The 15,648-nt window shown below is 44.6% G+C and overlaps 1 protein-coding gene across 2 annotated transcripts in view; it reads left to right on the top strand.

Annotated features, from left to right (window-relative positions):
* Nucleotides 1-3,564: 3,564 nt before the first annotated feature.
* NDRG3 (NDRG family member 3) overlaps nucleotides 3,565-15,648 on the top strand; it is a 62,948-nt gene continuing 50,864 nt past the window's right edge. Inside the window, exons 1-2 of one of the 2 annotated variants that reach the window (XM_063404781.1) lie at nucleotides 3,595-3,653; nucleotides 5,592-5,680. The gene's annotated coding sequence lies outside the window, so the exon portion shown is untranslated. Of the gene's footprint in view, nucleotides 3,654-5,591; nucleotides 5,681-15,648 lie in introns of both variants that reach the window. The other variant, XM_063404780.1, reaches the window with a different exon arrangement.

The following is a 15,648-nucleotide window of genomic DNA, read 5'->3' on the forward strand; positions in this document are numbered from 1 at the left end:
TGCATAACACCTCTAGGCTGATTTAAACATCATATATTGCACTGGAGTACAGAGTAATTTTGCAATTTGCTTCATGTTATAGTGGGTTAATTCATTAGCAGTTATAAATTGAAACATATTTGCAACTGCAGGCAATCTCAGTCTGTGTTTAGCAGCTAGCTGGCATAGCTTGGAGAAGACTTGTCAATTAAAGGCTGTATGTTTGTTGTATGTAGTCTCATTACTTCACAGAATTGGGAATGCTGCAATTATACCCCCTCTTTGCTGCTATCTTTGATGATAGTGAATACATGGGTACAGAAACTAGTTCAGCTTTCTCTATATCCCCACTTTTAATTGCCTTTTGTTTTACTTTCATCTAAAAGATTACCCGGTCTCAAGTGGAGATGGCTTCTGCTCGGAGCATTGATGAGGCTGGAGCTTGCATTGGCAGGGTTGAAAGGGGCTTCCACTCAGGGGCTGGTAGTAGGGTGATGTCTCGGGTTCCCTTTGTGGGAGTTTTGTGTATTCACCAGTGATGTGGGTTCCTCAGGTTGTTCAAGCTTTGGCTGTAGGCGTGATGGAGCTGCCACAGTAGCAGAAGTGGAACCGGGACCGGGAGCAGGATGGGGTCTGATGTTTCTTGGTTTCGATGCACTTTTGGGTGTGATGTAGGGATGACATCTGAGCACCCATAGCGATGCATCCTCAGGACCTGCCTATGAATTGCAGCAACAGGTGGGTGTGGTCAAGGCAGGCAGGGCCATAGGCATGGTTTCGGAGCTGTCAGTCAGCTCTGGGCAGAGGCAGTTTGGGCGTTTGCATGATGATGAGAGGTGTGGGTGGTTCCAGCGCGAGGGGCTGGCTGATCGGGTATGTGCACTCGATGCAGGAAGTAGGGGGGTGGCCCTGGGGACGGCGCGACACTGTGACGTGGTAACAGGATGCTTGCCTAACTAGGCGGCGTGGGGCAGCTCAGCTCACCGTCTTGGAGTGGCCGCCGTGTGGTCTGGCACTGCACAGAATCTTGGAGTGGCCCCAACGTGGTTCTGGTACAGTGGTGCAGGACGGCATGGGCGTATCTCTGCTGTCTGCTAGGAGTTTGCTGCTCGGCGAAACTCTTGTGCCTGCTGTAGCTTGGCTGCCCATTTGAAATGTGCCGCCCACCTGGGCATCGCCAGCCGCCGCGGCATTACGCCTTGGTGGGCCCTGCTGTGTGTCAGGATTTGGCTGCCTCCCCCAGTTCCGTTGTCCGCCTGGGCTGTGCCGGCTGCTGCAGCATTGCCTCATGGCAGGCCCCCCCACTGCTCGCTGAGGTTGCACAATCCAGCCTGGCAGGGCAAGGCATGGTGGTAGGACACTCATTTAGAGCAGCACATCATGAGGGGGAGCCGCTTCCTCCAGCCACTTCCTTCGCACGCTTGGGGGGGTGGCCCATGCTTCTTGTGCCTTGTTCAGCACCTATTCCTCGCTATGCGTCTCGGCATCTATCTGCCTCAGTAAGTTTAAGATAAGTTTCTAGGGTTTTAGAATTTTAACTGTGCTTTCGTCGCTTTTGGAAACTGCTTCTATTGTAAATCTCTCAGTCTGCGCCCAATTATTTATATCAAACACAGTCTCTTTGGTTGGTTCTAACCCTCGGTTTTTAGTCCACGTTAGCAAGTCTTAATAAATTATCCTCTTCCTAGTTTATCTCCCATTTTCATAAAAAGAGAGATGATACTCTCATAGCTGGGTGTTCTGTTGAGATATACCCACCCATGTCTTTGGTAGGGTTTTTCTTCTATGTAAAGGGGTATATACAAAGGAAATCCGGATTTTTTAGCAGCTTTCCACTGCAAACAGCACTCCTCGCTGTATATTTTGGGTGGCTCTCCCCGCACGCCTCTGATTTTTTGTGCAGCTTTTCGCTGCTTTTTTGGCAGCTTCTCTCACACACCGTCTGCTTCCCCTCTCTCTCCTTGCAGGAATGGCTGCTGTCATCACCTCAGGGTCACCAGGTGTTACGTGGGGTTGTTGATCAGAGACAGAAACAACTAGATTCACCAAGGGTCATCAACAAACAATGTGTTTTATTGTTTGGAACCCTCTTATATAAGGGGTTCAAATTTTTTGAGCTTGGTCAGCTGATTGGCCGAGGTCTTGACACCACCCAGCTCTTTAGCCAGTGATACGTCTGCATTCCAGATTGAACATGACTAGCTGAGGTCCCTGTTTGACTTCAAATCTATCCTACCATTGCTCACCCAAAGATTTGTTCTACTTCTTTTTTTAGAACAAGCCAAGCTAGCCAACTTAAGTTAATGTTATGACCAGATTTATCTTGTCCAGCTACAGACCAGCTGTGCTGTGACAGGTCAGGCCTCTATGGCTACGCTCAGGTCCACTGTGGGGCCATCTCAGCCAGCATGTTCAGAGGCTGTACCCAGTGATGACCTACTGCACACTTCTGAAGAGGGATCTCAAAGAAAATCCTGGTCCTCCTAGGGAGGCACAGTCAGTACATCTGATGTGGTCTGCCTGAACTGCTGTCTGCTCCAAGACTTTTTCAAGGGCACCAGGAGGACTTGGTATAAGGGGAATCTGCCAATTCCAGGTGTGAGGACTTTCGAGGACTACTTCTGAAGTCCATGGCGCAGTAACAGACTTTAGTGGCCCTGACCAGCCTGAGGCTTCCACCCACCTACATGATGTATTCAGTGCTCTTTCTTTTCTAGTTATAGAATCATTACATTTGGAAAATCCCTCTTGGGCCATAATTAACCCAGGGCCACTGTATTCATTAACCATGTCCCCAAGTGCCACATCCACGTGCCTTTTCAACTCTTCTAATGGCAGTGACTCCACCACTGCCCTGGGCAGCAGGTTCCAATGTCTGACCACTCTTGCAATGAAGAAATTTTTCCCAGCATCCAATCTGAACTTCTCGTAGCACAACTTGAAGCCATTTCTTCTCATAACGTCACTTGTTCCCTGGGACAAGAGTCTGACTCCCATCTCGACCTACTGGGAACACACTCAGGAATGATATACCTACACACACCTCAGTTCTATCTCACCAACTCCATACCTATTCAGCCTTTAATTATTGAAGAGTCGAGGTAAAGGCATTCCGCAGGACCACAGGGTGGCACCAGAAACCAGGGCACGGGTTAGGTTTGGGAAATACCTCGCTCCTAAGTATTTAGGGTAAGACCCTACCGAAGGTAAGGCAAGAAGCCCTGGGGATGCCACACTACTCCGGGAAGCAAATGTTTCCACCTGGAGACGTTCCTAGAGAGGGCGAAAGGCAGGAGGTGGTGGAGGATAGCACGCGCCCTCCGCGGAGCGCTGCCCGAGATGCCAGACAGGCAGCAAGCTTGCTGTGGGACGGGTTTGGCTGCTGCCCCTGAGCGGAGACGGAGGGATAGTCGTGCTCAGATGAGGTCACCCCATCGAGCCGCGCCAACCCTAGCGCTGGCTCCAGCCCCGGCGGCACGACCAAGGCCCGGCGAGCGCCCACAGGAAGGCGGCGCCATCTGGCGGCGGGAGGGGGAGGCTGCGAGAGGCCCCGCCCGAGGGCGGCGGGGGGCGGCGCCATATTGTTTGTAGTCCCGACCCCGCGCAGAGGCGGCCCCTGCGCAGGCGCAGAGCTCTCCATGCCGCAGGCGGAGTGCGGAGGTACCGCCGTCCAGGTGAGCCCTGGCCCGGCCCCGCCGGGACCCCCTTCTTCCCCCTCGCCCCTCCTACCCCGCCGAGAGCCCCGTCCTCCGCGGGACCTCGCGGAACCGTCGTGGCTCCGGGACGCGCGGCTGCCCCCGGGCAGGAGATGCCACGCGGCAACGGCGGGCGGGCCGGAGTAAATGGCACCCGCGGCCGTGTCCCGCCGCGCCCCGGCATCGGCGGGACTGATTTCGCCGCGAGGGGGGTTGGTGCCGCCGCCGTTCTCCGCCGAGACGCGCCACTGAGGGGGCGCTCAGCGCAGCCCAGCTCCGCGGTGAGGCGCCGGCGAGAGACCCGCTCCCCCCTCTGGGAGTGGGAAATGATCCTCGTCACGCCGGGCTGCGCTGGGAGTGAGGCAAACGCCTCGGAAGTGCCCGAGGTTATTGCGGAGATGCGTTTTTCATGTAAATAACGGACGGGAGTGCGTCGGGCGTTCTGCTTTCATTTACAGCTTTTCTTTCTGGTATTCAGATCTCAGAATTCTCGTTTGTATTATTTACTTCGGACAACGCAAACTGGGTGTTTATCTTTTTAATTCGGCCCAGCCTTGTCGGAATATGAATGGGAAGGGAAAAGCTTTAAAATTTTTTCGTTGATTTGAAACGTCATGTTTCCTTTTTCTGTTTAGTAAATATTTTGTATTTAGTGTAAGTCACAAAGAGTAATTCAAAACATTGTTGTGAAATCAGAGGCTTTTGCTATCTTAAAGAGCATAATTATAAACGGCCGTACAGAAGATGGGGTATTACAAAAACAACTGAGGCTGTGAGCCCTGACCAGGCTACCTGGAGGCTGACGGCTCGTGGCACTGCCTCGAGGTGTTGCATTGCTGATGGAGAGCCTGGGGTCTGGACCTTGTTTGATGGCTCTCGAGTCCAAGGAGGTTGGAGTCGGTGTGCAATCATGTCATGATAAGGTATAGTCACAGCATGAATTGCTGTGAGGTTGTGACTTGAGCACATGCATGTTTGCTCCGGAGGACAGGAACTATCTGATAGGGATCAAGGGGTTGTGTCTGGGAAATCCAAAAGATTTTTTGTGCTTGAATACTGAGGTGATAAGAAGATGGGGATTACAAGTGAAGAAGAATGAAACATGAGTATTCAAGGCCGGGTTGGACAGGCCTTGAAGCAGCCTGGTCTAGTGGAAGGTGTCCCTGCCCATGGCAAGAGGTTAGAATTGGGGGAACTTTAAAGTTCCTCATAACCCAGGCCATTCTGTGAAGAAACTGCTTCTGCTATGTGTGTCAAGCATGCTTGTGAGAATTCTGAGGACTTGGAGGCTCATTGCTTTAGCTTCTGCTTTGCCATGTCTGTAGAAACAACAGTCTTCCAAATGATGGAGCCTGGCAGATCAGGTTTAACAGCAGCATATCAGTCTGTGGGAAAAAGCAGAAAGGTGGTGTAAAGTCAGGGAGCTAAATTTAAAATTAGCATGAAGGTTTTCTACCACAATAGTTTTGTTGGGCTAGGTGAGCAGAGCTTACCAGATGTCTCGCTTAGTGAACTGGGGTAGAGTCCTGAAGAAGCAAGGTGATCAGTAGGATTCATCAGGATTATTGGCCCCTGGACTGGGGATTGTTGAAGGGGGCTCAAGATGGGCAATGACTGTTCCAATTTCAATTATTTATTTGGGATTTTGAAGCTTTTGTGGCACACAAAGCAAGGTTCTTAGGGCAGCAGCTTCATGTGCCTTATATTTGCCTTGTATCAAGATGTTTGCAAAGGCAGAAGCTGGAAATGCTACACAATGGAAATTAAACAATATTACTATACAGTTAAAATTACACAACTGCTGGAAGCAGCATTATTGAAACCTGTAACTATATTCCTACCTACTCATTCTGTATCTGAGGTTAAAAATTAAATGAAATGAATAAACGTGTTTGATTTGGATTTTTCTAATTTCAGATCACCTTCAGAAACGCTCCAGTGCTCCTATTTGCAGCTCTTATTTCACATTGGTCATACATACTCCTCAGTGTTTTTCACTGGAAAGTGTAAGTGTAGTGGTACCTTTAGATTTCAGAGGCTTTATTATGTACAACATGTATTTTGATTCCTTAAAGATGTACTAGAAATTTTTTTAAAGATACTTATTTTTTAAACAGTCCTCTGTTGTATGCTTAAGGTAAGCATTACAGCGAAGTAGTAATATATACGTATTTCAGTAAAAAGCACAAAAATTTGTAATCATAGTATAGTTTAAGGACAAAAATAAAAACAAAAGAGAAAGCAATTCAGCTTTAAATTTTTGAGGGGCTTGTATTTTATGGGTAAGAAGAAACTAGGGGTTTTAATTTTTAGTTACTTCATTGCCATTCTCACAAACAGTAGCTTAGTTTCTTCCTGGAAAATGATGAAGCCAAACCCTCAGTTCTGTTTCCATAGGCAGTGCTAACACCATAACCCTCCCTGAGCAGGGCTTATCTTGTGCTCATCGTGTTGGCTGTGTCTTGAATATAAGTAAATGTCTATGCTGCATAAGCCCATGTTGGGCACTGTGCAGGGCTGGCTCGGGCTATTTGAGTCTGTGAATATTATGGCCTGTTTTAACCTGTGATGGTTCCAGGAGCAGAGGAGCAGTTTGGTAGTTTCCGTGTGTAATGCTGAAGACAGTGTTCATGATAGGTATCTCAGTGCTCCTTAGTGGTTTCATGTTTATGTGAATGTGGTTTGGGAGGAATAATAAAATCCTGTATTGCTTTTCCCCAGGAAGTCTCAGTGTTCTGGCCGGTCAGGTCGGTTATTAAGCACAGCAGTTGTGATTTGGTCCTGCTGTGGAGAGAGGTGGGTGACTGCCTACTATTGTGCAAAGCAGAGCTGATGAGAGACTTCAATAACCTCACTTGGTTTTCAGTTCTGTTCCTGCAAATTCTGAATTATAAATTGAATTTGCTGGATTTTTAATGATTTTATTCATCACTCACGATTTTCTATCTGGTCATATCCCATTGTATTCTGTGACTGGTATAGCACCATTTATTGTAGTAATCCAGTGGGTACTGTGGAAAGCATGGAAGGAATAGCTCTGTTGTCATTTGGCTGTTGTCCTTTCCAGACTTGAATACATTTCTGTATTTACAATGGGCTTAGTTCCCCAAAGGTGTTTTCTTTATTTTACATAATATAGAAATAGGAGAGGTTATAAATGTAACGACTGATTTTAAAGTAACCTTTACTGTTCAGACTCCCTTTGTAGTTACCAGATAGACCAAAGATGTGAAATGGCACTTTTTTTTCCCCCCAAGAGCTGGAATTGTGGCCTTTACCTGTGTGTTTGAACTGAGGAGATAGGCAGTCAGCTGCTTCCTTTGCACCTCTGTTTTGGTAATGAAGCTGCGTGTTACACCTTAAACTAATCTAAAGACTGGCTGCCATGGAAAAGGGCCGGTCATATTCTTGCTCTCTCTTGTATCACCTTCAGCATTTATTGGAGGTTTTCCTGATCCAGTTCAGTTTGCTGAATAATCAGAATACTAATCCAGCCCCTCTGTGTCCTCATCTCCCCAGAAGATCAGCTTTTGCCAGGTAAGTAAGCTGAGTGAGTTCAAAAGAAGTCTGAGGAGTACCAGAGATGTAATTGATTTTTGTCGTGTAAGAACAATGTTCTTTTCTAACAGTGACCAAAAAGAGAAGAGCATAAGGTCAGGATGTATAATATAAACCTCTGCCTGATGGCCCTCTTGTCTCTTGTCATTTGTAGGATGTCAAGATGTAGGTGTTGTTTGCTTTTATTTTGTTCATCATTAATGCATTTTTCTTCTGCAAACTAGCCCATGTCTCCCATCCACTTAAATGTAAGGCCCTGCCACATGCCAGGGGAGATTTTCCAGAGCACAGAATCACCTTGTAGGTGCTGACTACCTCTGTTTGGTTTGTTTTGAACTTGAAAGCTGCTGGCTTGATTTCCTATCTCTTAGCTGTTTTATTTGGACACAGTGAAGAACTGATCTCAATTCACCTTCTGCATTCAGTTCATGATTTTACAGGTTTCTGTTGTATGTCACTGCAGCAATCTCTGTTTCCAGGCAGAAGAACCCTAGCCTGATTGATTATTCCTTATTTGTATTTTCAAACCTTGTCTCCTTTTAAAAAATACTTTCCTTTCCATTATGTTCTCTTGAAAGGAAGGAGCAGGCACTGCATCCAGGATTTAAGATGCAACCATTCTATATTTTTATATGGTGGCTTTATTAGTAATCATTTTCTAACATTATTTTTTCGTGTGTTGAATGAATTTGAACTGATGTGTTAGTCAATCTGTTGTGACTCCATCAAGATATTCTGAATGTTAATGATCAGTTTGGAGCACACCACTTGATATGTGAAATAAGGACCATTTATTTCAGACTGCAACTTTATTTGTACTGAATTTAACCTGTTATTTTATTTCTCCATTATTACTCTCAGAGGGTTTTTCTGCAGATCTTCAGCCAGCCTTTCTCTTTGCTCTCAGAATAGCTTGTATCTTCAGGAGACTTTCACTCTGCTCCTTGCCCCTTTTTCTGGACTTTATGAATACAGTGTATAGTACAGTGCTGCAAAAGGCTCCTTGCAGTCTCTCTCCCTGGGAAAACTGACCACTTATTCCCACCCTCTGTGGTCTGCTTTCAGCTGCATGTTAGTCCAGGTGGGGCTTTGCCACTCAGGGTTTTCTGAAGTTGTCTGGATGTTGACTGTGCAGCAGTTCTGTCTGCCGTGAATGCTGCTCAAGGGACAGGCTCAGCATGTCCTGTGCCTCTCTGGCACTCCTGCTGCCCCGCAGTGAGCCCAGTCTGCAAGCAGCTTGGACTGGAAATGAGCCAAATAAATTACAGCTGATTTAGTGGTGTTGTACTGGCAGTATACAAATGGAGAGAGTTAATTAGAAGCAGTCAGGTAAGTGCATATATCTGTGCTTGCTGCTGCCAATTAAAACTGCGACCTTACAGGCTGAACTGTAGTCTAGACTGAGGCCATGTGTCAGTGCATGCACTTCTTGTTTCAAATGGTCCTATTTGATGTAGTTAGATTAGCATGGCTTGGTATAAATTACAACTAGATACTAATTCAGCCTATTTTGTGACTGCATCTTCGATGGTTTCCCTGTGCTGAGACAGATAAACAGTCTAACCCTGGATTAACATCTGGAATTCCTTAAACAAAGACAGTGATTAAGGATGGGGTTTTAGTGCATTTATGTAAATTAATAAGGATCTAGTAATACTTTTTATCCTATATATGGACTTGATTCTAATCTATTTATAAGCATCATAAATACTTAAAAAATATAACTGGGAAATTCACAAATTTTGCTACTGATACCCTTATAGTGTTTTGTAAATTCTAAAATTATTTGAAGTCTGTGTACATTTAGGTTTTCTAAATACAAAAGATACAGATCTTTACTGAAATTTCTGGTCACTAAATTGATTTTTCATATCTGTTCTTGAAAATTTGCTTGGATTCCCCAGTACTGTTTTCACATATAGTGGTTTTCTGCTGAGGATTTTTTTGGACTGTCTTTATGTGGAAACTGAAGTTAGGTGCTTACATTTTTATCAGTTTCTTTTGGCTGTGGTAGTTTTGAAATTTATTACTTAGCCAATAAAATTTGGGGGCAGGGGGTGGGTGCAGGTTGTAAAGGGTATTTCTACCTTTGCATAGGCAGAAAGAAAAACTTTATTTGTGTAAGTGTGTAGTTTTATGACTTAGATTGGAAAAGGAGGACTTGCGCCCAGATGGTAGAAGATGTGACCTTGGGAGTTGTTTAAGTCTGCTTTTATGTGCTGCATGGCTTGTCTCTGCCTTGGTGGAGAACTAATATAACAGTGCTGGGAGTCTTGAGCAAAGACAGGGTGTTCAGGTGACAAGTGTTTTTAATCATTGTATAAGAACTCTACATTTGCTGTTTTGCTTATGTAGTTCATTCTGATACGGTTTTCCAGAAAGAAATGGCTCTTGGTACAAATAAAACTTCTTTTTTCCTTTAGCTTGGATGAAAAAGTTATCAAATACATATCATATTGCCTTCAGGAAAGCCAGGGAAGATGTTTTTTTCTCATTTAACAATGCAATTGGGCTTTATCCATCGGCTGACCTAAAGAAAGGCACAGAGCTTGGTGAAAATCTTCACCTGGATTAGTTTAGCCACAGAATAAAACTATATTTTTCAAGTGGTAATTGGAAATAATCATTATTGTAAAAAAAAAATTTGTTACTTCTAGCAGTAGGTGGATGGAACACTCAGCAAGTATTCCTGCCAATTCATGTTTATTAAATAGTCTGTGAGGTTGCCTGTCAGTGGGTGGCCTCTGCTCCATCCGCACACAGGTGAGCATGGTCATGCTGCTGTGAGGCTGCAGTACCTCTGGGGGTCCAGGACTACTTTGGAGTTGAGAGCAGAACTGTGGGACCGCAGGGCTAGTGGTTCACAGTGAGGACATTGCTTTAACAGGAGAGATACAACATTTTAAACTGTGCAATGCTTATATAATGCAATCACCATAGCTGCTGCTCAGGTGTTGTAAGAAACATAAGGAGGGAGTTGTTGATTAGAAGATTGTCCATCAGGATGTCTCCTTGGTGAATCCTTGGCTTGCCTGTGTTAGCCTGTAGTGCTGGGCTGTAGCCATGGGTTGTCTCCATAGCCACAATGTGACTTGGTAGTGTCGGGCACCGCGCTCATTCATGCTGCTGTGCTATAGAACTGAATTACTGTAACTGAAGAGTTGGCATAATCTAAGGCTCTCAACTGACATTTTTCAGTTACTGACCTGTCATTGTCAAGATTTCAGCACTAACAGCCAAGTTGCCAAAGGGCCGGACTTTTCCAGCAGGATGAATACAAAAGCACAGAGGGGACTGTAGCTTTGTTTGTACAAAAGAGCTAATGAAGTAGGTCAGGTGGTCTCTGCTGAAGTGTCATTTTGTTTTCTTCCTGGTGCCATGCTGAAGAAAACGCAAGGCCTCCACTACCGAGAGGAGCAGCAATATGAGCTGTGTGCTGTAGAGATTCAGATGTACCCGAGCCTGGAAACGTGGCTACATGGAGGGTCTTGACATAAGAGAGTAAAGGTTTAAAATATTTTTCTGGGCACACTGAGCAGAACCATTGTCCAGGTATTCAATACCTTTTGGACAATTAATTTCTGTATTTGTAACTGTTTTAAATAGACTTGGAGCTCATGGCTGTCCTGCCCCTGGACTCAGTTGTGGGGCTGACCACATGAGACAGGAGCCAGAGACAATTTGCCTGTGATTTCAAGGGATCACAAAGTTTTTCTAAGCTTCTACTGAAATGCATCAAACAATTCAAAGTCTGTCCTGTTGCCAGCCAGACGTCAGGAAGCACCTCCATACATGTGAGCTCTGTTGCTCTCCAAAAGGTATTTTCTCTGATGTCTTCGGTTGCAGGTCAAATCTTAGAAAACAAACTGTTATAAATGCCAATCCAATATTCCAATTGAAAATATAATTTAGTTTATTAAAATCAAATTACAGAATTATCGGTAAAATCAACAAGTGGAGTTACGGTGACAATAACCGGGGATCGTCAGAGGGTGAACTGGAAAGCAGCCTCTGTCGCACTGCAGTCCCCCAGTGTTCACAAACTGGCCCCATCTGGGCCAATATAAAACCTGGGGTCCAGGTTTTATGCAGTTTATTTTGCCCCTGGCATAAGATTTCCCCACAGTTCTTTGTTTCCCTGGAATAGTTATTCGAATGCATCACTGCCATTAGTCTGTTGAATAGGGTCTCCTATGGGAGGGAGAAGTGTCAATTTTAGTCCTAGTGGGTGAATGAAAGCCTGAAAGCCAAAATTTTTGAATGGAAAGGTGTTCTCCTCTGGATATGGGGTGCGATGATGAGGCTCTGATGGCTCTGCTGGCCTGGAGAACTGATTCCTTATCTTAATGTGTCTTCCTTTCTGATGCCAATCTCATCATCTCCAGTTCTGACATCTCATTGTGTTCTCCCAAATGGTGGTTTTTGGGTGGTGCCTGCCTCGGAATTCCTCAGTTCCCTGGCTGGCTAGAATTTAGGTTATACTCTATATTACATTTACCAAATCACGATTTTAACATATTATAATCCATAAAAACACAAATTAACCTACTTTATCACAGAAACCATGAGCATTTTCCTGTTTCCAACATGCAAAAAAATTATTGATGTGGAATTGCAAAGTGTGATGCTGCAGTTGGAGAAGTTTTTTAAAAAACTTCAAGACAGGTTGACTTTTGTTGTCACAGTATTGGAATATGTGCTAGTCTGGATGTGGTCAGAGGATCTGTGACCAGACTCTTTTGTGACAGTAATTGTTGCCTGATCTCTCTGTAGCTGTGCTCCATGGGAAGGAGCCGTCTCAGGTTTTTGATGGTTACTCAGATTTGTTAATTGCCTTAGAAGTGGTTGACTGTACTGCAGCACTCCCTGTCACAGTCTGTGTTCCAGTTCCCACCCCAGACCTGCAAGGAAATTAAAAACCTTTGTTGAACTGATTTCCTTGGGACTATCCTGGTTCTTTTGAACTTCTGTGGTGCCATGCTGGGAAGCATAAAGATGGAGGTGCAGGGATAAGAAATGCTGTCATCACTGCTGACACCCCCACCCCCTCCATCTTACTTTCTAATATGTCTATACTTTGAGTGGTAAGTGGAAGATTTTTTTTCCAATTTTGTATTGTAGTGATGCCACTGAATGATATTAGAGGTCTTTTTGAATCTTGATGTCATGCCACCTTTCTGGTCCCTCTCTGGCCTGAGAGGGTCATACCAAAGCAGTAACAGAGACTTCTTTCTTTCCAATTGTTTTTTTGCTGATTTTGTTTTATTTGGTTTCCTGTTGACGTTGAGTATGTCTTCATTGATTCTTTGTTAATGCATAGGAATGTTGGCGACCATTTCCAAATTTTAGGTAGCCTGACAGTGCTGTATCCAGGTATTCGAGCAGTTCTTGAAATCTGGGAGACAACAGTGTCAGCACCAGGGCTACCTGGTCACATGTACGCCATAAGCTTCACAAGGATAATGAACCCATCAAGTCCTTTGGATAGTGATTAACCTTACACTGTGAGAAATTGCTTTTGTTGTGACATTTGGTAGTAATTGCCTAAATAAAGTTTTCAAGGGAAACTCTAGGCCACTATAATTATATTTATGTTGCACTCACACCAGTATAAAAATGTCTTAAAAATGATTTGCAGAGCATACCAGTTGTTTTCTCAGGAGGGGGTCCTGTGCCTGTTCCACGGGACAGCGTTCCATTTCTGGCGGTGGTTTTAGGTGTTGGAAAATTATATTCCCTTACTGAACATTGTTTTCCTTGGCAGTGCAATGACTTCTAAAAATGTCTAAGAAGTCTGTCATTCTGCCTTTTTTTTTTTTTTAATTAACTGTGATATCCTGAAGGGAGCAGAATTTCTGCAGGAATTCCAGAGTCAGCAGTGAAGAGCAGATGGGAATGTGCAGTGCTGCGAGGCATAGCAGAAGCAGCTTTTGTGAAGGGACAGTGAGCTGAGTGCCTGTGTCACTTGGGGCTGAGCTTCGGGAAGTGTCCTCAAGAGATGGTTTGATCTGAGAAAAAACCTTTCTTTTTTCCCTTGTTAAGAAAAATGTTTTGTTGAGGTTGCAAAACAAGCCCAAGACAGCCTTCAAATGCCAGCTTTGGAAATAGCATTGCATAGGATTTCTCAGAGAGATGGAGGAGACATTCACTGAGCATTATGTTATCTTTTTTTGTCAGTAGTAGGAGAGTAATGTGGAAGAGTAATGCAGGTTTTCCTTGGGCCTTACGAAAGATATCTGCTTTTCCCCCCTTGACTTTGTTTCATTTTTCTTTAATAATGACAGGAGTTTCTTAACAATAAAAGCAATAAAACAGCCACAAAAGCCCGTGCTCTCTTTAAAAAAACAAAGAAATAAGTAATAGGATAATGTTCATTGTATGGTATAGTAAGCTGTTACAGCTCAGCTGGGCTGTAGCTGGACAAATAAATCTGGACATAACAGAAAATCCAGCTCAGCTAAGTGTAGTTCGTTCTCAAACACGTCCCTGGGTAAGCAATGATGGGATGGATTTGAAGTTACACAGGGAACCCCAGCCAATCCTTTTCAACCCTGTATGCAGACATATCACTGGCCAGACAGCTGGGTGGTGCTGGAACCCCAGCCAATCACTTGTCTAAACCTGGGAGTTTTGAACCCCCTATGAAAGGAGACCCCGAACAATAAACCAGGCTGTTTGTCGCTGACCCTCAGCAAGTCCTGTTGTATGTCTGTCTCCAAGCAACGACCATAACGTAATAGTAAGCTTTGAAGAAATTCATAGTAGAATAGAAATATGAATTTTAAACTGTGTATAATTGCAGGAGAAATACTGTCAGTATTTCATTGTCATAAAGTAAGAACTGTTCAGGCTCATATTATTCAGCCGTTTACGGAGGTTTCCAAAATATGAATCTCTTTACTTTCTCTCATTGGTAGTTAGTAGTTGTTCTGGAAAAAAATTTAAATGGCTTGAAACATACTGCACCAAAAAGCTTAATTTGTTACTTGAGCAGGCATTGTCTGAACTGAGAAGTGTTGCAATACACATATCTTGCTTTTCAATAGCTTTATTCCTTGATGTGATTGTATTAATGTTTTCTCAGATCTCTAGCCTTCAACTGTTCTGGGCTCTGAATTTATTATGAACATGGCACTTATGCCTGTCTCCCTGTTAAAACGAACTGCTTATATAAAAGTCATCATCAGTCACCTTGTTGGCCAAAAAATTACTTAAGCAAATACAGTCTTTGTAGTGTCAAAACACTCAGTAAGAAAAGGCTCACAGAGTTTAAATCCTGATCTTTAAATATTTCATTTAGTGAAGTCTGAAGTATTTTTATCCTATCCTGGTGCGGCTCTTTGGAGAAATTCCCCGTGCTAGTTCTCACACCCCAGTCTGCGCCAGGTGTGGCCACCCCTGGGTCTGGCTTCGACCCAAGTGGCGGTGCAGAGCAAAGCTGTCTGCTCTAAGCAGCAGCCGGTGGTACAGTGTCAAGGACTGGGGCAAAGAACAGGGAGAAGCCTTTTGTGTGCTTCTCAAAGGAGTTTATTTCCCAAGGGGGGCAAAAATGAAAGCTGAGAATCTGCCTCTGACACTGTCTTTTAAGCAGGAGAGGAACAGGGGGAGGATACACTTCTTCAACCAATCAGGGATACAACAGGGAGGACATTAAGGAGGGGCTCAAAATATGACAACTAACAGGAAAGACAATGGGAGTGGAAAGAGTTACATGGACCAATGGGGAATCCCCTGGAGGAGTTTAGGCAGGGAGTTGGAACAACAGGGACTGACAGGGAGGCCTCTAGAACAAGGGGTAGGGATTAGGGAGGATTGACATTATTTAAATGATGTAACAGGTGGATCTAGGGAGTGAATGACCGGGAGAGGGAAAAGAAAACTTTGGGTAATAGCAAACATATCGGGGGAAACAGGGATGATCCATTGGGAGAGTAACTTCACAACAGCTTAACAAAAACACACTACCACACTGCCCTAAATCACTACACTCAAATTTTCTTATGTGTTTTTAAGAAAATGCTAAGGTTTCTGAGCAGCAGTGATTCCAGTGTCTGGGACCTCAGCTTTCAAGACTAGCACTTACCTTTCTGTCCATCAAGGGACTTGTTCCATGTCCTTGGTCTCTGCTTCCCTGCAGCAGCGTTCAGTAATCTGTGTGGCTCAGAGGTACTGGGAAAACCAGGTTGTGGGGAACAGAGGTGCCTTCCACCTAGTGTCTTTTGGTGCCTCTGAATTCCTGGGTGCTGTTGCAGTAGGAGGGGGATCTCTCTCTTGTCTGGCCAAACAGACGAGGCCTGCAGTGGTTTCTGGGCAGCTGTTAGAAAGTTCCATCCTTATTTTACTGGCATGCCTGTATACTCCTCATTTTTAAGGGATGAACAGTCACATCTTAACCTCGACAGCTGCTGCTTCTTGC

The sequence above is a fragment of the Prinia subflava genome, chromosome 8 (genome assembly GCF_021018805.1).
Source record: "Prinia subflava isolate CZ2003 ecotype Zambia chromosome 8, Cam_Psub_1.2, whole genome shotgun sequence".
NCBI lineage: Eukaryota > Metazoa > Chordata > Aves > Passeriformes > Cisticolidae > Prinia > Prinia subflava.